This window comes from Medicago sativa, chromosome 7 (assembly GCF_051527215.1).
Source record: "Medicago sativa cultivar Bolivia chromosome 7, Bolivia_mono, whole genome shotgun sequence".
Taxonomy (NCBI): Eukaryota; Viridiplantae; Streptophyta; class Magnoliopsida; order Fabales; family Fabaceae; genus Medicago; species Medicago sativa.
Window position 1 is genome coordinate 58,052,925 of NC_140755.1, and position 24,393 is coordinate 58,077,317.

The 24,393-nt window shown below is 35.4% G+C and overlaps 3 pseudogenes; 2 read left to right on the forward strand and 1 right to left on the reverse strand.

The window, feature by feature from the left end:
- Nucleotides 1-15,259, forward strand: part of LOC146907120 (uncharacterized) — a 46,647-nt pseudogene extending 31,388 nt beyond the window's left edge.
- Nucleotides 15,260-16,757: 1,498 nt separating this feature from the next.
- Nucleotides 16,758-18,786, reverse strand: LOC146907122 (uncharacterized; annotated as a pseudogene).
- A 3,175-nt stretch (nucleotides 18,787-21,961) lies between these two features.
- Nucleotides 21,962-23,952, forward strand: LOC146907123 (uncharacterized; annotated as a pseudogene).
- The last annotated feature ends 441 nt before the right edge of the window (nucleotides 23,953-24,393 follow it).

Here is a 24,393-nt window from a genome sequence, read left to right on the forward strand (position 1 = left end):
TCATTGGCCATTGAATTATAATCATGAAATACTAAGGCTATTAGGTCACCTGTGTTGTGCATGTTAGATAAAATCTTCTTGGGTGATCCTTCTGGACCTAGGAAGATGGTTTGTTGGGTTGAGATCTGTTGTGTAAAGGGATTGAGTTCTTTCTTGTCCGTTGTAAGTCCTACTCCATCGATGGGGTGGTGTACTTGCACGTGCTCCAAAGCTCAAGACAATGAGGGTTTAAGAGAGTGCAACTAAAATATGGTAAGAAGTGTGTTACATGACCTAATGTTGTGCATTGGTATTTATAAGGAATAAGTAGGGTTTTTGGTTGTCAAGCCTTCACCTGGACCGGTGTCTCTGAGGGGCAGTTGTGACCATCTGCGTGGTCCTTCAGGATTAGATCCGGAATGGACGGTGAAGATATACTGGTCCAGACTGCTATCCAGGGAGATTTAAGGCATGTCCATCACATAACTTGCCTGATTATAGATTCCGGTTAGAGGCCTAGTCCGGAACATTGGAGTACATGGTAAAATTTTCATTTCTAGTTCAATGTGAAAGTATTTAAAAGAATAATTTTAAAAAAATTATCATATTTTTAAAGAGGAAAAGTAATTTAAAATAAATAAATTAGGTAAATACAGTAAATAAAAGTAAATAAGTTATTTTATATTTTTCTTAAAAAAAAAAAAGAGATAGAAGACGTAACGATCCAAATTAAAATATGGATTAATTAACTAAATTAAACAAATCATTATTTCATAATTTTGTAAAATTTTCCGTCGTCATTTTTTATCCATAAAAAATGATAAAGGAAAATGTTACGAGGATTACAAAATGCGATTTTTTTTTTTGTAGAAACTAAAAGAATTTCTGGATATGTATAGAGACCATTTAGTCAATTAAACATTAAAATATTTGATAACAACAATTTGTTGAAGTGAAGGTTGGTCGGAGGTAAGTAAAGTAAAGGATGATAATGAATTGTTCTATTAAGAATCAAACTTAGATTTTCCTGAATAATTCATCGTTTAGCAAAGCTCATTAACCATTTGACTCTAATTGTTTGTTTCAAAAAGGAGCTCCACACCAGCTATCATTCTAAAAGCTAATCTCTTGACCATTTCCAAGCAGTCAAACAGAATTATCATTAACAACATTAAATTCTTCCTTAACACAGCTCCATATTGATTAGTATACATGGTTTTAAATAGGCTTTTTGTTTCTAAAAACTCTAGCCTATAACAAAATTGCCCAATCATCTTATGATTGCAAAAGCTTCCATAATAGATTCAGATTAGTTGAAACATTCAAGTTTTTTATTGATCTCAGATTCAGGTCTCATTGAGATAGAGGCCTACACACCTTTTTCCATGATTCGTGTTCTTTCATCTATCCTTGCTTTTATCTCTGATTGAGATAATTTTTTGCTTTTTGACTTTTTCCTTCCACCTTTCTTCCTAATCACGTAACCGTTTTCTGTTATATTCATCATCATTTCTGAGAGTTCTGCAAAGAGCGTTAATGGTGGATTCACAAACACCAAGAACAAAGGTCATCATAATGATACCCTTAGTCCATATTTCATGCATCCAATAAGAACCCAGGTCTGGTTCTCATGACTCCTCTTCTTTCTAGTAAAAACTAACAGCTATCATTCTTGGTCAAGATCCATGAATGTTGCTTTAAGATCAAAGCACAAATAACATTTCATCAATGGTTCTATACCATGACCTCCATAGGAAGACCATGACTCTCTTGCCTTAGACAGATGCAACACCATGGTCATGTCGTGGTTAAGCAAATTCAATTAAAACTGAGATTTCACAAAGTATGTTGTGGATAGACACTGCTTCTGAAAAGGAGCTCAAGGATAGATATTATCATGTTGATATTGTTGGGTATTTGTATTGGCTGCATTGTTGCTAAAACAAATATCCTTGATCCGTAAGTTGGAACCAATGTTCCAGCATGTAGTTAGGCAGCTCTGTGAGATGTTGGATACAATGTTCCAACATCCTGGCATGGTTCAGTGTGCCTGGGTTCTGCCTTATCTGTACGCGCGTAGTTTATCCATTAAGGAAATCGTATTTCCTTTTACTTACTGACCAAGTAACGAGCATATCTTATTAGAATCAGCTGTGGAATATTACTAAAATAGACATTTTATTTTAGGAAATATTTGTTACGATTTGGAATGTTTTAATATAGGTTCCGACATATTAGGACTTTCCAGATTTGTATCTGATTCTGTTTTGCAGGTTTGCTGAACCGATCTGCAACTTTACTGAAGCCCAACGTATTATTTAGCCCATGCTGCTTCAGTATAAAAGGAAGACTTCAAGACCTAATTGCTCATTCAAGCCGTCAAGCTAAAAAGTTTAGATTTTTAGGGTTTGAGTCTTCATGTATTCTACTCTTGTATCGTTTGTGATGCAGGTTTAGGATTTATACTGTGTTCTTGCTAGTGTCGAGTTTAGATACTTGTTTAGGACTGGTTTTGTGAGTATTGATACTCTTGTCCATCAAACCGAAGTTGTGAAACAAGGTTTGGTTGTTTGTGTTGGAAGGTAACTTCTATTTTATTGTGGTTGAGGTCTGATAGGTCACTGGGGCAATGACTGACCATTAGGATAGTGAGATGGGATCTCAGATCTAGGAGTTCCTAGGTTGAAGTCTAGACGGGTAGGTCCTAGGTCATAGAGTGTAAACGAGGAGTTTGCTGAGAGCTATTGAATAAGGACTACACTAGTAGATTTCCTTCCTGGCTTGGTAGCCCCCAGATGTAAGCGTGTTGTGCTGAACTGGGTCAACAAACTTCCTGTGTTCTTTATTTTCTGTTCTTTATTTTTCTTGTTTTATTTCTGTTTATCGCGCGATGTTGAAACATTGATCGGAACATTGCAAACGTTTGAAACATCTAACAGAACTTTAAAACAAGTGCGCTAGAATTTCAATTGGCATCAGAGCAGGCACCCTGCCTGTTTTAGGGTGAGCTCCAGGGAGTTTTATTCTAGCACTATGGACAAGGAAGGTGGATTTGTAAACAGGCCCCCTCTGTTGGATGGCTCCAACTATGACTACTGGAAATCACGCATGAGTGCCTTCCTCAAATCTATTGACAGCAAAACATGGAAGGCAGTTCTGAGAGGTTGGGAACATCCTGTGCAACTTGATGCTGATGGCAACAGGACTGATGTGTTGAAACCTGAAGAAGAGTGGACTGATGCTGAAGATGAATTGGCTCTTGGAAACTCAAAGGCATTGAATGCTCTGTTCAATGGTGTAGACAAGAATATGTTTAGATTGATCAAGCAATGTACGGTGGCCAAGGATGCTTGGGAGATTTTCAAAACTGCTCATGAAGGGACTACTAAGGTAAAGAGTGCAAAATTCCAACTCCTTACTACAAAGTTTGAGAATTTAAAATGTTGGAGGATGAAAGCATTCAGGATTATCATCTGAATATTCTTGATATTGCTAACTCTTTTGAGTCTCTTGGAGAGAAAATCTCTGAGGAAAAACTAGTCAGAAAAATCCTCAGATCTCTACCTAAGAGGTTTGACATGAAAGTTACAGCTATTGAAGAGGCTCAGGACATTTCAAGCTTGAAGGTTGATGAACTGATAGGGTCTTTACAGAATTTTGAAATGACTGTCAACAGCAAAACTGATAAGAAAGGCAAGGGGATTGCTTTTGCTTCTTGTGTAGAATCTGATGAGTCACAAGCAAATCAAGAAGATGATGAAGACATGGCAGAATCACTGGCACTTCTTGGGAAACAATTTAAGAAGATTTTAAGAAGAGTTGACAGAAGGTCCAGGCAAAATGGTCAGAACATCCGCCCCAACATTGACAATCAGCCCAGTAAAGAGAAGGTGGCAAGACTTGACGAAGTGGACTCTCACTACAAAGGAGTCCAATGTTTTGAATGTGAAGGGTATGGACATATCAGAACTGAATGTGCCACATTTCTAAAGAACCAGAAGAAAAGTTTGGCTGCCTCCTGGTCTGATGATGATGAATCTGAGGGAGATGGAGAGAGAGAATATGCTAAGCACATAACAGCTTTGACTAGTAAAATTGTTCCTGATGTTGACTCATGTGTAGAAGACTTGGGGGTTGCTGATCTCATTGCATCTTACAAATGTCTTGCTGAAAGAAACTACAACGCATACAGACAACTTGAAGAGCAGAAAAACATCACCAGTAGATTGGAGAATGATAGGCTCAGTCATCAAGCAAAAATTTCAGAACTAAATCACAAGGTAACTCTGTTGAACTCACATCTTAGTCAAGCTATGAAGCACGTAAAAAGGGAAACTGAGAAAACAACTCCAACCTTTGTTGAATGTATGTTGCCCCATATTGAAAAAGGTGTAGCTCCAAGGGGTGTAAACTCTGAGGAAAATAACTGTTTGTGGGCACCACAAGGATTAGGTCTGACAGGTAACTTAACTGGTATGTCAAACATGATGTTGGAACATCTAATCACCTTCAATAAATATAATAGGCCACAACCTGATGGAATATATGAGAAGAAGGTCAATCAGTTCTTCTGCGCTCATAAGGAACAATCTAGTATTGTAGCCAAAAACTTGAAAGGTAGGCTACCTGTTGATTTGAATGATAAACCTGAGATCTGCTCACGTAAGGTGTTGAACAACCCTGTGCACATGGATCCGCATTCATTAGGACACGCTAATCCGGATCTTCAGCCTCAAACCCACATAAACATGCCAATAACACATAGAAACTCCTTTCCTATTACTACCTTCTCTCTCAATCCTCCATACATACCACCTTTTGTACCCTACCCTTTTCAAATAGCTCATCCGTACATCCTTACCAATCAGAACCAACCAACTCAGACCAGCAAAAATTCAGACCCTGTACTCAAACAAGCCATGGCCTTTGAACACCTAGAAACCAACACTTCAGTTCCTTTGATGGTTGAACCAATCACTATTGTTCTGCCCAGAGAGGTTAAGAGGAAATCACCCACTAACTCCAGTCCTAAGAAGAAGAAACGTGATAAATCTGATGTGGGAACACCTGTGACAACCGTATGTATGGTTGACCGAGCAACTCCATTTGTTACTACTGCTGTCAAACCCAATCTTGAGACATGTGTGAAGAATGCTCACAGTATTAATGCTGAAGGATTCCTCAAAACTACTTCCTCTTCTGAGAATGATGAAGGTAACTCTAATATCTCTCTGATTTCAGATACACTTGTATCTAGTGAAAAGTCAGTTTTGGAGAACTTGTGTGTTTTAAATAGAACTGTGTCCATAGACATGGATCCTTCTAATGATGGTAAGGTGATAAACTTCAATGTTCCTGCACAAGAATATGGAGACATAAATGTTGAGGGAAATGGTGAAACATTCTTGAGTAAATTTGATAACCATGAGAATACTGCTACCACTGGTGTAAATAAGAATTCTGGTTCTGAGACTACTTCAGCAGAGGAAGTGAACTGTGAAAAGATGATTGAAGAAGGCATTACCAATAATGAATCAAGTCAGGAGACTTACTCAGATAAGAGAATTTCCTCTGAACCTTCTGAGAAACTTCCTTCTGAGAAAGAGGAACTCAGTTGGGTTGAGATTAATCCAGAGAAAGATATTTGTGCTAATAAGGTAAATGAAGATCTGATCAACACTGATAATGTGGTATCTGGTGACATTTCAAGAGAAGTTGAATGTATAGGCAAAAGACTTAGGAGTAACAAAAGGAAGGTAGTCTACCATGAGGGTGAAACTCCAAAATCAAAGAACAAGACTGTTGGTATCGGTCCCAAGAAAAGTTGGAGCAAGGTAAAAGTAAAATCTACTGACAGAAGAACAAAGAGGATGAAGTGTTAGGTCTTCATGATGATCTGAGAATCTGTTCTCAGTTATTTTGTTTTGTACATGTTCCATGCTGATATCCTCTGATATGTTGGAACATGTCTGTGAGACTCTGTGCAGATGTTGGCACTTTAGCTGCAACATCTTGATGTAATCTTGAGAGTTTTCACAGAATTCTAGTGTACATGTTCCCTGCTACTCTTATATCATGGAACATGTCTGAATGACTTCTTGAAGTCTAATTTCTGTGTGTGACCTTTGATAGGTCTGCTAGCATATATCTACTGATAGTTTGCTAGTTTGTGAATATTCCTAGAATGTCTATGCCCAGATCCTGAATCTTTTATGTCTATGCATTAGGAGCTTTTAACTGTTCAGATTTTCTGTATGCATGTATTCAGGGGGAGTAATGGAATATTCCTGTAAGTAGTCACTCATAAGATCTTATATTCAGGGGGAGTGATACTTCTATGTGTGCTTGTGCTTTGACCAAGCTGGATGAAGGATGTTGAGTCAGAAGTTTAAACATCTGTATCTATCACTTGTAAGTTTAGGAATTTGTGTTTCCTGACTTCTTAATGCCAGTGGTGATAGTTATCTAATGACATCCTAGTCTGTCACATGTAAGTATAGGAATTTAGTTTTCTGTGCTTCTATGGTTGGTTGGTGACAGTACTCTGTAGGTATGGGAAATTTATTTTTTCCCTTGCCTCTATGTGTGGCAGGTACTCCTGTCTGATGTGCTGAAGGATGTTAGAACATCCTATTTCTGTAGCATTGGAACTTGTTTTCCATTGCTCTAGAGAGAGAGAGCTTGCATCTCTCCACTTCTGTGTTGGAAGTTATCTTCCTTGACTGTAGCATTGGAGTTTTGCTTTCCACTGCTCTTGAGAGAATTTTGGTTCTCTCTTCTTTACTTGTACACGAACTTACATTCCCTAGTTGTAGCTTAGGAATTCATTCCTCAGCTCTTGAGACCATGCTATTGATCTGATCTGCTGCTGCATGTCTCTGATCCAGTGTAATACCTCTGCCAGCTCAAGTTGTGATTGAAGATCTGTGAGGTATTCTATGTATGCACACTTTTGCTTTTTCTAGAGTGATACTATCTGCTACTTCTTCTTCTTGAATATGTGTTCGTGATGACTTGAGGAAGTGTATCTATGGTGTCTCTTTGGATTCTGTGTGCTAGCTGTTTCTTCATTGGTGTGTGCTCATGCTCTTGGAGGAATGGTGTTTTTGTATCCCTCAGTTTCATAAGAATTGGGCTTAATTTGTTTTAGCCAAAAGTTTGCCAAAGGGGGAGATTGTTGGGTATTTGTATTGGCTGCATTGTTGCTAAAACAAATATCCTTGATCTGTAAGTTGGAACCAATGTTCCAGCATGTAGTTAGGCAGCTCTGTGAGATGTTGGATACAATGTTTCAACATCCTGGCATGGTTCAGTGTGCCTGGGTTCTGCCTTATCTGTACGCTCGTAGTTTATCCATTAAGGAAATCATATTTCCTTTTACTTACTGACCAAGTAACGCGCATATCTTATTAGAATCAGCTGTGGAATATTACTAAAATAGACATTTTATTTTAGGAAATATTTGTTACGATTTGGAATGTTTTAATATAGGTTCCGACATATTAGGACTTTCCAGATTTGTATCTGATTCTGTTTTGCAGGTTTGCTGAACCGATATGCAACTTTACTGAAGCCCAACGTATTATTTAGCCCATGCTGCTTCAGTATAAAAGGAAGACCTCAAGACCTAATTGCTCATTCAAGCCGTCAAGCTAAAAAGTTTAGATTTTTAGGGTTTGATTCTTCATGTATTCTACTCTTGTATCGTTTGTGATGCAGGTTTAGGATCTATATTGTGTTCTTGCTAGTGTCGAGTTTAGATACTTGTTTAGGACTGATTTTGTGAGTATTGATACTCTTGTCCATCAAACCGAAGTTGTGAAACAAGGTTTGGTTGTTTGTGTTGGAAGGTAACTTCTATTTTATTGTGGTTGAGGTCTGATAGGTCACTGGGGCAGTGACTGACCATTAGGATAGTGAGATGGGATCTCAGATCTAGGAGTTCCTAGGTTGAAGTCTAGACAGGTAGGTCCTAGGTCATATAGTGTAAACGAGGAGTTTGCTGAGAGCTATTGAATAAGGACTACACTGGTGGATTTCCTTCCTGGCTTGGTAGCCCCCAGATGTAAGCGTGTTGTGCTGAACTGGGTCAACAAACTTCCTGTGTTCTTTATTTTCTGTTCTTTATTTTTCTTGTTTTATTTCTGTTTATCGCTCGATGTTGAAACATTGATCGGAACATTGCAAACGTTTGAAACATCTAACAGAACTTTAAAACAAGTGCGCTAGAATTTCAGATATCTTCAAAAAATTTGATATTCAAGAAGAAATCTATACTATTTAGGCCTATTCCTAGTAATAATTGTGATTAGAATAGTCTTGTTTTTACCAAGATGCGTGAGTATAAAGAATGTGATTAAGTAATTAGATTTTTAAAGGGGATCAATGAACAATATTCTGCTGTAAGAGCCCAGATCATGCTATATGGATCCCCTCCCTACTATTGCAAAGGTTTATTCTTTTCTTGTTCAGCAAGAAAGACAACTTATTCTGCCATTAGATGAGGTCAATCATCACATGGCAGAGCTTATAGGGGAGGCAGAACCTCTGGTGGTAGAGGTAGAGGCATTATGCTTTGTTCACATTGTGGCAAAATTGGAGACACCATAGACACATGTTGGAAGAAACATAGTGTTTTCATATTTATTTATTTTTAACATTTTCCTTATTTAATTTTAGAAACCACTACTTTAGTCATGCAAATCCAGCATAATAATTTATATACTTTCAACTCAATTCTTTAGCCATTATGAACTCTACACGTTGCAAACTTTAGAATGAATAAGAAAGTTGCCACCAATGTGCGTATCATGTTTATTGTGTTTGTCAATAACATTATAATTTCTTTTCCTAAAAAATAAACATTATAGTTTCTTGGACTGATTGATATTGAGGTCCTAAAACATGTAAAACGCCCTCCAGAGATCAGGAAAGTGAGAATTGATAACCATTATCAAAATCCAATCAATACGACGATATCTTCATACAACTTTGATGTCTTTCACTTACGGACCTGAGATATAATAGCCAACTAAACAAAATTGTCAACTTAGAAAAAGCAAGAAATAGAGTTTCCGATAATACTCCCTCCGTCCCTTAATGTAACCCCCCTTTGCATTTTTCATATTTCTTAAGAAAAGTTGTCAGTGTAATTAATGTGTCTGTTTTGTGTATTAATATTACCAAATTGTCCTTTGTTTGTATGTGTATTAAATTTGACTATTCATATTTCAAGACAAGTTAGTAGTATTAATTAGGGGTATGTTTAGGAAAAAAGTAATAAATGCATCTAGTAATTTGAAAAGGGGGTTACATTTAGGGACAAAAATAAAATCAAATGGGTGGTTACATTAAGGGACGGAGGGAGTAGAAATGAAAGGCTTTGAAGAAAAACAGAGGTTTACATTAATCTCATCCACTCTCTTATAGTAAACATAATAGCAAACTGCACAAAATTGTCCAAATTTCACATTAATTATAAAAATGCGTATAAACCGCTTTAAAACTTGTCGTATTTCATTTCACTATGACTTGATCTGAAGATAGAAAAATGGGGATAACTAGTTTCCCACATTCGACACCATTGATATACCTGATCTGTCCGGTGAGAGTGGTTGAGTAGCAACATCGGCAGAAAGTGCTCCGGTGTGACAGTGATGGCTTCCGGCACGGTGGCGATGAGTCTTCGCAGTGGAACGAAAGGTGTCTGCAGCGACGTTAGCACTCCGACGCTATGTCAATAACGGAACTGAGAAAGAGTGTGTAAGAAGTGTTGTGAAAAATGATGTGTACCTTGAGGGTGAAGAAGTTCACCCTTATATAGGCGTGCGTTGGTCATAACCGTCTCCGGGTTATGCGGCGTATGATTAGGGACGGGGCAGGACACGTGTAGGGAGATCCTCGCAAGAGGGTGCGCTCCTTTGCGACATGGTGCACACAAAATGACGTGCTCCTTTGAGTGCGGAGCTTTAAGGCGGTGTATCTTATGCCACGTGTCGGCGAGCGGTTGGTCTTCTAACCTGTTCAGAACACGACCTAATCAGAAGAATAACGTTCGAATGATGTATTTGCAAATATTTCGACGTTCAAGTCAGCATTTGAACTAGAATGTGGGTTAAAGATAAAGCAAATCGTACTTTGGATGACTAAAAAAGTTCTTAAATATGACTATATAAAATGAGGGAATCAAATTTATTAGAATGAGGGATTGTTTGTTTAAATATACACGCATTTATTGATGGATAAAAATAAGTCCATAATAGAAAAAAGGCTTAAATAGGTAATTAGTCCCTGCACTTTTCCCAATTTTTGGTATTGGTCCCTGCACTTTTTTTTGTTTGGGTTTGATCCTTGCACTTTGTGAAAAAATTGGAATTGGTCCTTCTGTTTGTTCACAGTTAAAAAAAAAATCTGAAACTAACAGAGTGCCACGTGGCCAAATAATTTCATGCCACGTGGCACACTAAAAAACAAAATTTAACATTGAAATAATTATAATATAATAATTGTTTTTTTAATTATTATTATTATTATTATTATCATTTAATTAGAAATAAAAAAAAAAATCTGAAATGAGAAATATTAGAAGAAAGGGGAAAACGTGATTGAATATTTGGAAAGGGGGTGAATGGATTTTAGGGTTTCAAATTGAATCCCAATCCAAAAATGTGATTGAACATTGAGATCGTAATCGATTTCGATCTTCATCATCAAGTTTCAGTTTCCGTTTGCATTTCATTTCGCGCTTCTGCTGTTGTTTCCCTTTGTTTTGAAGAAACGCATATGGAGAACATAATTGTTGTATCACTGCGCTGCTTTCCTGTAAAATAGTTTTTGGTGAAGCACGTTTTGGGAATCACTAAGGTTTGTTATATTCTTTTGTTGTTATTCTTTGGATCCATTTCTTTATTGGCATGTGTGGGAAAGAACCAGCAAAAACAGTCCCTTGAAAATAAATTATTAAGTGCAAGAATTGAAAAACATTAAAAAGAAGAAGAAGATGAAAATGGAGTTGGGTGTTGATGGAGATGGCTAAAGAAGAAGTAAACATGGTGTTTGGTGTTAACTGTGATGGAGTTGGTCTCACGATTTTTGTTTGTTTTTTTCCTTTTCTTTTCTTTTTTTCCTAATAAAACTAGAATAAATAATAATAATTAAAAAAACATTTATAATATTTTAATTTTTTTAATATTAAATTTTGTCTTTTAGTATGCCACGTGGCATTAAATAATTGGGCCACGTGGCACTCTGTTAGTTTTGAATATTTTTTTAACTGTGAACAAACAGAAGGACCAATACCAATTTTTTCACAAAGTGCAGGGACCAAACCCAAATAAAAAAAAGTGCAGGGACCAATACCAAAAATTGGTGAAAGTGCAGGGATTAATTACCTATTTAAGCCTAGAAAAAATCATTCTCTTTCAAAAAAAAAAAAAAAATAGAAAAAATCATTCAAAAAATTCATCTCTTAATTTGAGTTTACTCTTCTTAAACCACGGGTAATGAGAAACGGATTGAATAGGAAAAAGGCAAAATTACACTTTTAATCCCTTAACTTAATTTCAGGTAACAGTTTGGTCCTTTATCTTTTTTTCATTTCAATTTGGTCCTTTTTGTCCATTTTCATATGAATTTTTAAGCTTAAAATTCATGATTTTATTTTCTTATGGTCTTTCAGTCTTCAAATCTATGATCTTCGTCTATGTTTGCATAAGAATATTAGATTTGAACCTTGAAAATATATACTAGCCAAGTAATTTAATAAGTAAGAATATCGAATTTAATCTTTTAATCAGAGGCAAACGATGCCTCTTAATTTTAACGGTCCAATCAACACATTTTCTTAATCACAAAATGTACCACATCATGCTTCTATAAGACTATAACCATTTATCCATTTGATTTAATTTCCAACACAATAGTCTCATGTGTTTTCTAATAAATAGCTGTCTCGCTCATTCCGTTTGTGTAAATTAAAATTCGATCCAAACATGGCCTCTACATACTTATTAGTATTACTTATACTTTTAACGATGATGGTTACCACTGTCGTGGGTGCTCGAAGATCTAATATGTTTGGATATCCAGATTATTACACATTTGAGCTAGAAGAAGATTTGTTCGACGTACATTCTAACCCATCTGACATTATAGTGGGTGGAAAGCCTATAATCCTTGCACGTCCGCCGCCTATATTTGATCTAGAAAAAAAATTGTACGATTTGGATTCTCTTCATTGAAATTTTTCTCCAATTATCTCCATTGTCAATCTCTATCATTAAAATACAACAACCACTTTTGTTTTTTAATTTAATTTTGACTTTCTCTTTTAAGTTTAATGGTTGCGATTCCATTTAGAAAAAAATTCAATTGAGAGAATCTAAATCCAAATTTATCAGACAACTAATGCGAAATCATATGTTTACGGTTAGAAGGATGATGGTGGCTTATTGAAGAAAATAGATGATGAACAGTAGCAAGGGGGGGGAAAATCAAAGAGTAGTAGAGTGGCTGTTGAACATAAGTAAATGAACATAAGTAAATTAGTTGCATAACAACTAATTGAGTGTTAACCATAGTTAGGTAGTTAATCATAGTTTAGTTAGAGAGTTGAGTTTCTCTCTATGTATATGCAGTGGGTGTGGTTATCATGCATAAGCCAAAACTTATGCACCATGCATAAGTCCAGCCCATTAACATCTAGCCCAACAAAATTGCTTTCTACACCCCAGAAAAAACCAAAATTGCTTTCTTCCCCAAAACTGAAGAAAACAAACTCCCACCGGAACCAAAAACAAACTTCTCTGAAAACACGACCGTCGTTCAACTCCCACCAACTCCCACCACCGTCGTTCACCGTCGCCGTTCACCAAATCAACACCACTGTCATTCACTATCATCATCACCACCGTCGTTTTTCACGCAAGCATAAGGTCACGCAAGCATCATCATCATCATCATTCGCATCTTCACGCAACCGTAACCGTAACCGTAAGCATCTTCACGCAACCGTAACTGTAACTGTAGTTCACCACCGCATTTCCGTCATCTTCGCACAAGCATCAACACCGCATTTCCATCATCTTCGCGCAAGCATCTTCAACATTTCACCATTGAAACTCAACAAAACTGCAAAATGATGAAAGCAAAACTGGTTTGAACTTATCTTGTGCTTTCATGTAATTACAAAGTGTTTCTGATAGTAATTACAATGGTTTTTGTTTAGATTGGAAGTAATTGCATCTGTGTAACCCTAAATCGAGATTTTAATTTCGAATTGGGGAAAATCAACTCAAACAAATGGTTTCAGAGTGTTTAAATGTGCTTATTATAGTATGTTTTTGTTAAAAAATTATGCCAAAACCAATGTGCTGTGTAAATGGTTTTTGCAAGTTTTACTCTGAAACCATTTTGCTGTTGAAATGGTTTCAGATTGTTGATTTGCTTTAAAATTGTTAAAGATAAATTTCTTGCATTATAATTTAGAGCCAAAGATAAAATTCTTGCATTAGATTTGGTTTACTCCTTTGTGAGCGTTTGTGTTACTTACACGATAAGAAGTGTAAAGTACCCTGTGAGGAGGATCTCCCAAAAATTGATAGGAAGTGTGTTGTAGGACACTCTAGATAGCAGCTCCTATTCAAGATTTGCTCGTAGAGTGAAACCAAGACAATATTTTCCTGCCCTGTAAAAATACATTACCTGAGTTTAAAGACAGGATGGAAAAACTTAAAGAATTAGACAAATTTGAGTTACTTAGTTCTTCACTTTTGTTAGAAAGAATCAGATTATAGAATGTTTACAATCCCAGCCTTAACCTACATAAATTAAAGAGTACACAAAACTTATCCATTTACATTTGTAATACAAAGAAAGCTTTTGGAACCAGTTTCAACGAAATCTCAGATACACTACCAAATCTAGTGGATTTGAGTATACTAATGTAATGATATTTTAGAATTTCCTTCTGATATCAGTAAAATTACCACCTTGAAAAAACTTAGATTAATCAATTGGAAGAATCTATATGCTACGATGTATGACTGCTAAACATCACATAATTACCTGAAAACATTGGTGATTTTCCTAGTCTTGAAAAAATTTGTGTTGTGTTGATCAATGTTAAGTGAAGTTCCACATTATGTCAAGAATTTTGGATTATTAAAGTATGTAATGTATGTTATCTGTAATGATAAAGTGGCTGCTTTGTTTGAAAATTTATCTGGTTTTTCTAATATGGAGATTGAGATATCCAATACCGATGTTAGCTTCAAGTGGCTTCCTGAAGTTGGACCCAAATTTTAATTTAGTGAAAATGCTGCTTGGAGGACTTGTGTAGAATTCATGATTTTAATTATAAGCAGGGGATAGATGTAAACAATCAAACATTATAACTTTGTGACGAGCTTAATTGAACCTTACACACACGCGCGCGTATTATAACTTTGTGACGAGCTTAATTGAACCTTACACACACACGCGCGCACACACAACCAAGTATTATAAACAATCTAACATGATTTTAAGTGAACAAAAAAGTCTGATTCTATACACTTTCCCTGAACTTTGTTGTTTTCCAAATAGTATTTACAACTTCCATCTTATTCGTACTAATAACTTCAGTAAATTTATAGAGGAATGGAATAGAAGAGGGTCAGCTATTCCTCACACATGATATAGAGAAAGTGTCTAAAACATGCATACACTAACTACGGAAGTGTCTAATAAGATGCACTGATTAGACACTGATTTAAAAATGTGGTTGTGTGTTAATTTTCGACCGATGCACTGATTGCCCTGCCAACAGATTCATTATTGTTATTTTTGTTTGGAAAAAATACACAAGAGCCAGAAATATAAGTGAAAATAAGATGTAATATGGACATAGAGATTTAGAAGCCATACACCACAATGCATTTAGTTAGAACTTTGTTAAACTCAAAAAACTATGCTAAAACCATTGTGTTGTGGAAATGGTTTTGGTGAGTTGTACTCCAAAACCATTAGATGTATTTAATGGTTTTCTTTGATCATGCAGGTGAAAAAAACTAAAAAGCTAGAGCCATTGCCATCATTCAGTTTTGGGCTAACACAAATGGATGAGGAGGAAAGGAATGACATAGCTTCATCATTTGATGGTGGTAAAAAGAAGGAGCAGAAAACAAGAAAGTCCAAGGGTAAAGAAAAGAAGCATCAAATAAAGAAACAGAAACATCTTGCACAAGATTCTGATGAAGGAAGTTCAGATGATGAAGAATTGATTCAAAAGCTAGCACGTTAATTGTTTTTTTTATTGAATTTCTGGATTGCTAGATTAGTGTTAAGTTTCTTGTTAATGTTTGTATCAAGTTTATGAATTTCTGGATTTGTATAAAGTTTATGGTGAAACAAACTTAGGGGTATGGAATACTGAAACCATAAGTATGGTTTAATGGTTTTGATAGTTATGTGTGTCTTTTTATAGTATCTATCATATTATACTATTCATCTTATTTAATTTTTGGCCCAATAATGTTCGATTTAATTTAATTTTACTAAAATTAGGGGTATGAAATACTGAAACCATAAGTACGGTTAAATGGTTTTGATAGTGTTCTATGTGAAACCAAAATAACTGCCTAATGGTTTTAAATGAAATTATTAATTTGTTTTAAACAATTTATCTTCTAGAAAAAGAAAACATACTTTTGCTTTATTTTATGTTTGTTTTTCGTGTTAAACCTCTCGAGTTTCTACGAAAAGTGACATAATCAGTTGGTTGTGTCTTTTTATAGTATCTATCATAGTATACCATTCATTTTATTTAATTTTTGGCCCAAGAATGTTCAATTTTATTAAAATTAGTTTTCAATGTAACCACTTAATAGTACACATTTTGATAGTTTTCAATGTGAAACCAAAATAATTGTCTAATGGTTTTGTAATAAAAAAAAAGTGATAAACATTAAAATCATTATTATGTAACCACTTAATAGTACACACTTATAACCTATTAAATAATTGTCAAATGGTAAATAAAATAAAAGAATAGTGAAAATTATTATTGATAAATGGTTTTAAATAAAAACTATTACTGAAACCATAATTATGGTTCAATGGTTTTGCTAGTGTTCTATGCGAAACCAAACTAATTGTCTAATGGTTTTGTAACAACCTATAATCATGAATACGTAACAACAAAGAATGTGAATGTTATAATTTCCAATAACAAGTGCTCCACAACAAGTGCTCCTAAAAGATGCTAGCTATGTCAAAAATGCTAGCTATGTCTTCCGCAGCATCAACTTGGATGTCATAGTAAAAAGATGGTTTTGAGAGAGCTTCATTTCTAAAGAATTCTTGAATTACAGTTGCTTCACCAACCACCATCTCCTTTTGACGAATTGTCATTAGATAGTTCTTTAAGTCTGAAAACCGAAAAGGACCCAAGAATCTTCTAAAGGGAAATATGTTTTATTACAACATTGCAACAACAAAAAAATGATACAGGTGCTGCATGAAACAATATGTATTACTAACTTGGATCACACTGTTCTTACTTCTTCGATTCTATCAGCCCTGGAATAGCTTGCCTTCGAAAGCATGATAGAACTCATACAATCAGTTTACCTCGTGAAAGTGCTTTAGCGAACGTGATTAAAATTGACCGTTTCAATACAGACATAACCATGTCAAAACTCACAAGCTCATTTTACCTGTCATAATTTCGTACAAATCTTCTCTTAAGAAACTGTGACTATCTCATCAAAATCCAGATGAGAAGTTAACCCTTAAAATAATCAAATCAAACCTTTTGATTTAAAGGCCGTCTAAAACAATTTCAATGGAAAAGCAATGCCAGAAGGTCACTAGCCAATATCAGAATTGAAGTAAAAATGCCTCTTTTTTTCATGATCTTGAAGGCATGACGAACACGTCGCAAGTGAAATATAGCAATAACTTTCCAGAATTCAGTTTTATTGTGCAAAATGTATGACAACTAGTGTACAAATCAATTATCATTCTGTTAAGGAGCTTATTCCTTGGGTCTCTTCTAACTCTTCCTTTGGCCACTTGTCCCTCTGTCGTATGTTCCCTCTATTGTCCAACTCCCCCATTTCTTTTACTGGTGTCATAACTCTTTCATGAACTTGTAGTGGTCGCCCAAATATTGCCATTTTCTGCGTCAAGTTTTGAATAGCCTCATTTTTATTTGCTAGTTCCATAAGAACCTTGATTCTCTTGAAGGAAACATTGCTTGGCCTCTGCCCCTTCTCAATCATCTCCAAGAAACATTTCTCCGCTTCCATCAATTTCCCCGTATCACAAAGCATGTCAAACAGCACATCAGAAACTAAGGTATATGACCCGAAACCCTTCTCCACCATGTCATCCCATAACTGCAATGCCATCTCCATCTTTTCATGCCTTTTCAACAACCTTATCAAAAACATACAAGACTGTGTATACGGAAGACATCCCTCACCCATCATCCTCTTGTATAAGTTCCATGAACTCTGTAAATCATTAGACCAATAAAAAACCCTGAAGAACAAATTGTAAGTAGTTGCATTCGGACTCAAACCTTTGCTCACCATCTCATCCACCAATTCATAAGCACTACCAAGCCTCTTTGCAATACAAAAGTTTCTAATAGCAGCATTGTATGCCGGAACATCAGGGTAAACACCATACTCCTTCATTTCCTTCAAAACATCTCTAGCTTTATCAGGCTGACCAACCAACCCCAACCCACCAATAACACTAGTATAAGTAATCACATCCGGCGACAAATCCTTCTCACGCATTTCATTGAACACCTTATACGCCTTCTCAATTTCCCTCCCTTTGCAATAAACATCCACCAAACTATTATACGTTACAACATCCGGTTCAACCCCCATTTCCTTCATCTCGTTAACAAACAACTCAGCATCTTCCACATTTTTCCAACCCGAAAGAAGTATATTAAAATCTGCAAATTCGGACAAAAATTATGCTTCAGTAAATTGATCCTAAGAACAAAAAACAATTAACAAATCCGAATTTTGAATCAAAACCTAAATACAATTTATTGATTACCTCAAAATGCAAGGGTGAAATTCGTGCTACCTAACCGGAGCGGCGAGCAAGGGTGAATGCTGGTGAAATCAAGCCGAAAAACCACGTCGGAGCAAGCGTAAACGCGAGCAAGAGAGCAACGTCGGAGCAATTGAGTCGGAGCAACGTCGGAGCAGTTGAGTCACGCTATGACCTAGCCGGAAAACCACCTCGGAGCAAGTTCCAGCGCGAGTAAGAGAGCAACGTCGGAGGAATTGAGTCGGAGCAGTTGACTCGTCGTGACCTAGCCGGAAAACCACGTCGGAGCAAGGGTCAGCGCGAGCAAGAGAGCAAGGTAACGTCGGAGCAGTTGATTCGGAAAACACGTGCGAGCAAGAATGAGTTTTCTGCGATCAAAGTGTGGGGTGTGGGGTGTGAGCTGCGAACCGTAGGATTATGCATGATCTGATGGTTGACAAGTCCTTATGCATGGTGCATAAGTTATGGCTTATGCACCATAACTTTTGCCATATGCAGTAAACAACTCATTGTAAACTCAGATTTTGTGAATGAATTCTTCTCCTTCAATTCAGTTACTATTGGTTCATAGTAGCTTTCTATGTTAGTTTTCTTGTATATGGTTTTTCTTACATTCAACTTTCTGGTAGAGGTCAATCATCGCGTGGAAAAACTGGTGGTAGAGGTAGAGGCCTTAGGCTTTGTTCACATTGTGGCAAAACTTGACACACCAAAGACAAGTGTTCGAAGAAACATGGTGTTTTCCCTCATTTTCAGCAAACTGGCATGATGTCTCGTAAAACAAAATTATAAAATACTATCATTCTAAGGAAGCCAATGTAAATAACATTTTTCTTATTTAATTTTAGAAACCACTACTTTAGTCAAGCAATTCCAGTTCCAGCATAATAATTTACATACTTTCAACTCACTTCTTTAGCCATTATGAACTCTACAGATTGCAAACTTTAGAATGAATACGAAAGTTGCCACCAATGTGTGTATCATGTTTATTGTTTTTGTCATTAACATTATAATTTCTTCTCCTAAGAAAAAAAAAACATTATAATTTCTTGGACTGATTGATATTGAGGTCCTAACAATTGTAAAACGCCCTCCAGAGATCAGGAAAGTGAGAATTGATAACCATTCATCAAAATCCAATCAATACGACAATATCTTCATACAGCTTCGATGTCTTTCACTTACGGACCTGAGATATCTCAAAAACTAAATACGAATAGGTTTTTGTTAGATATAGGATGATCAAGTAAAAAAACAAGAAATAGAGTTTCTGATAATAGAAATGAAAGGCTTTCCCGAAAAAAAAGAGGGTTACATTAATCTCATCTACTCTCTTATACACACATAATAGCCAACTAAACAAATGTGTCCAAATTTCACATTAATCATAAAAATGCAGTATGACTTAATCAGAAGATAGAAAAGATGGGGATAACTAGTTTCCCACATTCAACACCGTTGATATGACCTAATCAGAAGAACAGCGTTTGAAGGATGTACTTGCAAGCATTTCGACGCTTAAGTCAATGTTTGAACTTGAATGTAAGTTAAAGATAGAACAAATCGTAACTAAAAAAGCTCGCTTATGTCACCATATAAAACGAGGGAATCAAAATTATTAGTGTATGTTTAAAAATACATGTATTTATTAATGGATTAAAATAAGTCTATAATAGAAACAAATCATTCAAAATATTCATTTCTTAATTTGAGTTAACTCTTCTTAAACCACAGTTAAAGAGAAACGGAAGTCAATGTTTGAACTTGAATGTAAGTTAAAGATAGAACAAATCGTAACTAAAAAAGCTCGCTTATGTCACCATATAAAACGAGGGAATCAAAATTATTAGTGTATGTTTAAAAATACATGTATTTATTAATGGATTAAAATAAGTCTATAATAGAAACAAATCATTCAAAATATTCATTTCTTAATTTGAGTTAACTCTTCTTAAACCACAGTTAAAGAGAAACGGATTGAATAGAAAAAACGGTACTGCACTTATATTATTCATACTAGCCAAGTAATTTAATAAGTAAGAAAATCTAATTTAATCTTTTAAACAAAGAGGCAAACGACGCCTCTTAATTTTACGGTCCAATCAACACATTTGCTTAATCACAAAATGTACCACATCATGCTTCTATAAGACTATAACCTTTTATTCACTTGATTTAATTTCCAACACAATAGTCTCATGTGTTTTCCTATAAATAGATGTCTCGCTCATTCCATTTGTGTAAATTAAAATTCAATCCAAACATGGCCTCTACATACTCAATAGTATTGCTTCTACTTGGAATGATGATGGTTACCACTTTCGTCAGTGCTGGAAGGTTTAATATGTTTGAATATCCAGATTATTACCCAGTAGATTTAGAAGACGATTGGTTTGAAGTATTGTCTGATCCATCTGATATTATAGTGGGTGGAAAGCCTAAAAGTCTTGCACGTCCGCCGCCTATATTTGATCCAGAAGATTATTTGTCGGATTTGGATTCTCTTCATTGAAATTTTTTTCCAACTTTCTCCATTGTCACTCTATCATTAAAATACAGCATCCACTTTTTTTTTAATTTAATTCTCATTTTATCTTTTAAGTTTAATGGTTGCGATTCCATTTGGAAAAAAAAAATCAATTGAGAGAATCTAAATCCAAATTTATCAGACAACTAATGAGAAAATATCTGTTTACGAGACGACGACATCTGCTTGACTCAGTCTACCTTACAAAAAAAAATAACTATTGATAGACACTCTTTTTTTTATCAAATCACCAATTTACTCCTCCATAGGGTGTTAGGGACATTTTAGTAATTTTCATTAGCATTACATGTGAACAACGTGGCAAAATTATGTCTACTAAAATTATAAGAACAGTTGTTTGTTATTGACTCTATTTTCAGCTACAATGGTGTCAATTACAACTTTCTTATTTTTTTATAAATTAATCAATCATGCATATTGTTTTACAACTTTTAATTTTGATTTTAGTCCTTGGTGTTAGTTCAACCGACACTTGACTAATGGAAGTCCACGTGACAGTGCCACATGGACCATTTTAATGACATGGACGCCATAACGACATTTCCAAATCATATCTCATGTTTCCACTTCGCTTTTAAAGCTCTTATAAAATACCCAAACACTCGTTATAAATTTTCCTTCCTTTATCAACTAACAACAAACTTACAAAGAAAGAAAAAACTTCTGACCCATAACTAATAGTACCCAACCAACTCTTCGAACCCCAGACCTTGCATATATTATGCATTGTCCTTATCAACTGCTACACTTGTATCAGTTGGATATTATGTGTGTATAAGGGAGTGGATGAGATTAATGTAATCCTTTGTTTTTCTTCAAAGCCTTTCATTTCTATTATCGAAAACTGTATTTTTTTTTTTATTTGATCATCCTATATCTAACAATAAAAGGATACGCACATTGGTGGAAACTTTTATATTCTTTCTAAAGTTTGCAATCTGTAGAGTTCATAATGGCTTAAGAAGTGCGTTGAAAGTATATAATTATTATGCTGAAATTGCTTGACTAAAGTAGTGGTTTCTAAAATTAAATAGGGAAAATGTTATTTATATTCTTTTTCTGATTCTTGATTCATGAATTCTCATTGATTCGTGTTCTTTCATCTATCCTTGCTTTTATCTCTCATTGAGATCATATTTTGCTTTTTGACTTTTTCCTTCTACCTTTCTTCCTAATCACGTAATTGTTTTCTGTTATATTCATCATCATTTCCGAGAGTTCTGCAAAGTGTTAATGGTGGCTTTACAAACACCAAGAACAAGGGTTATCATAATGATATACTTGGTCCATATTTCATGCATCAAACGAGAACCCAGGTCTGGTTCTCGTTACTCCTCTTTTTTCTAGTAACACTATCATTCTTGGTCAAGAGCCATGAATGTTATTTTAAGATCAAAGCACAAATAACATTTCATCAATGGTTCTTTACCACAACCTCCATATGAAGATCATGACTCTCTTGCCTTAGACAGATGAAACACCATGGTCATGTCATGGTTAAGAAAATTCAATTGAAAATGAGATTTCACAAAGTATTTTGTGGATGAACACTGCTTCTGAAATCTTGAAGGAGCTCAAAGATAGATGTTATCAAGTTTGATATCTTCAAAACTTCTGATATTCAAGAAGAAATCTATACTCTGAAGCAAGGTTATTCTTCTATTTCTTTTTATTACACCAAGATAAAGAAATTATAGCAAGAAATAGATAACTCCAGGCCTATTCCACGTAATAATTATGGTGAAAATTGTCATGTTCTTACCAAGATGCATGAGTATAAAGAATGTGATCAAGTAATTAATTAATTAGATTTTTAATCGGGATCAATGAACAATATTCTCCTGTAAGAGCCCACATCATGCTTATGGATCACCTCCCCACAATTGTAAAGGTCTATTCATTTCCTGTTCAGCAAGAAAGACAACTTATTCTGCCATTAGATGAGTCTAAGATACTGAGATTGTTGGAACAAAATGTGTTTAACAATAAACCTTAAAGAGTTTTGGTGATAACAAGGTATTAAAAATTGTAAATTGGACAAGCTAATATTTGTTCAAGTGTACAGGACCATAATTAAAAAGGTTACATCATTCATTGGTTCTGAATGAGCAAATAAAGAGCAAAGGAAACAACAAAATTTGAAGCTTGGACGCTCCTGAAGGCAACTTGCTACTAAAGAGAAAAAGCGCTCCTGAAGTTAAGTCGCTTCTGAAGTAAGAATATTGCTCCTGAAGAATAGTGCTCCTGAAGACAAGAGGTCCAGAAGCCACATCATCAGAAGCTGCATCATCAGAAGCTGCAGAAGCTGCCTCATCAGAAGCCATTTCACCAGAAGCTGAAGATCAACTGGATTTGCGAAGATTCAAGGATTGAAGAATCATCACTGCAAAAGCTGTCTATTGGATTCGAAAACACAACAAAGGATTAGTGGAATTTTGCAACGGTCATTTCAAAGGTGTTTGAAGGCATGTGCTTGCAATTTGGACGAAAGCGTTGACATTGTACTATTGAACGAATTGTACAACCACGTTCTCCACTACTCTGTTTTGTGTCCACGCTACAAGACAAGAAAACAGCTCCAGAATACGGCTTCGCCTGCATAGATGTTCCTTTAGATAAGGAGTGGATTTCAAATTGGTTCTTCATAGGACAACAAACAAATCAAGCAAAAGATCAAAGGTGAAAGATCAAGCTTCAACAACGACTCTTTGATGTGTTGGCAATTTCACAACGTCTCTTTCACACCTCTATATAAAGGAGTGAAGACCTAGAGATTTGGTAATGCTGAACAACTGACTCTCAACATTTTTACAAGTGCCAAACCTCTGCTGAAATTGTTCTGCATTCACTTAGAATTTCTGTGTCTCAAAGTCATATCTTAGAAATTCTTAAGTCCATTGAGTCTGTATCTGATTTGTATTGTGAGCACCTCTGATTGTATATCAAGTGTTCAACCTTAAACAATTTTCTGTGTAATTTTGTTTAGTTAGAAGTCTCTTGCAGTTGTGCTTGAGCAGGAAGTCTCTTGATTGTGTTCTTGAGCAAAGGAAGTCTCTTGCTTGTGTGCTTGAGCAAAGGAAGTCTCTTGCTTATGTGCTTGAGCAATTGTAATCAGATATTACTCTTAGTGAAATCTCCTTGGAAGTGCAAGGGGGACTGGACTACTTCCGGATTGTGGAAGGAACCAGTATAATTGCTTTGTGTCGTTCTTCTTCTCTCTCTCTGTTTTATTCCGCTGCATTTAGATTCTGATTACCACTTCAGAAGCTGTCTCACTTAGCTTCTGATCAAGTGTGTTCAGTTTGTAGGAGAAACGAAGAATTTTCCAAAACACAATTCAACCCCCCCTTCTTGTGTTTTTCTCACCTTCAGAGATTTATAAAATGCTAATGTTTTCCTTATTTAATTTTTAGAAACCACTTCTTTTGTCAAGCAATTCCAGCATAATAATTTAAATACTTTCAACTCAATTCCAGACTAATAATTACAAAATTTTCCATTTTATTTGCTCTTCCACGACATCATTGCTTGGTTATTCCTCTCCAACAAGACAATCTTAGTTTTTTTTTCTCTAGATTTTCTCGTCCAGTTTCTTCAATGAGAGGGTGGTTTCAGGTCAATTTTTGACCTAAAATCACCACTCTTCATCTTTTTCTATTTATTTCAATCTAAATAAGTAATTTTCACATATAGATCTAGGTTTTTTTTTCTTCGTGATTTCGTCATCTAAGTGTGATGGTGTGTTGTTTGTCATCTTGTGCGGCGTTAATGTTTTATTTTCCGTCTTGTTGCGGTGTTCAGTTGAT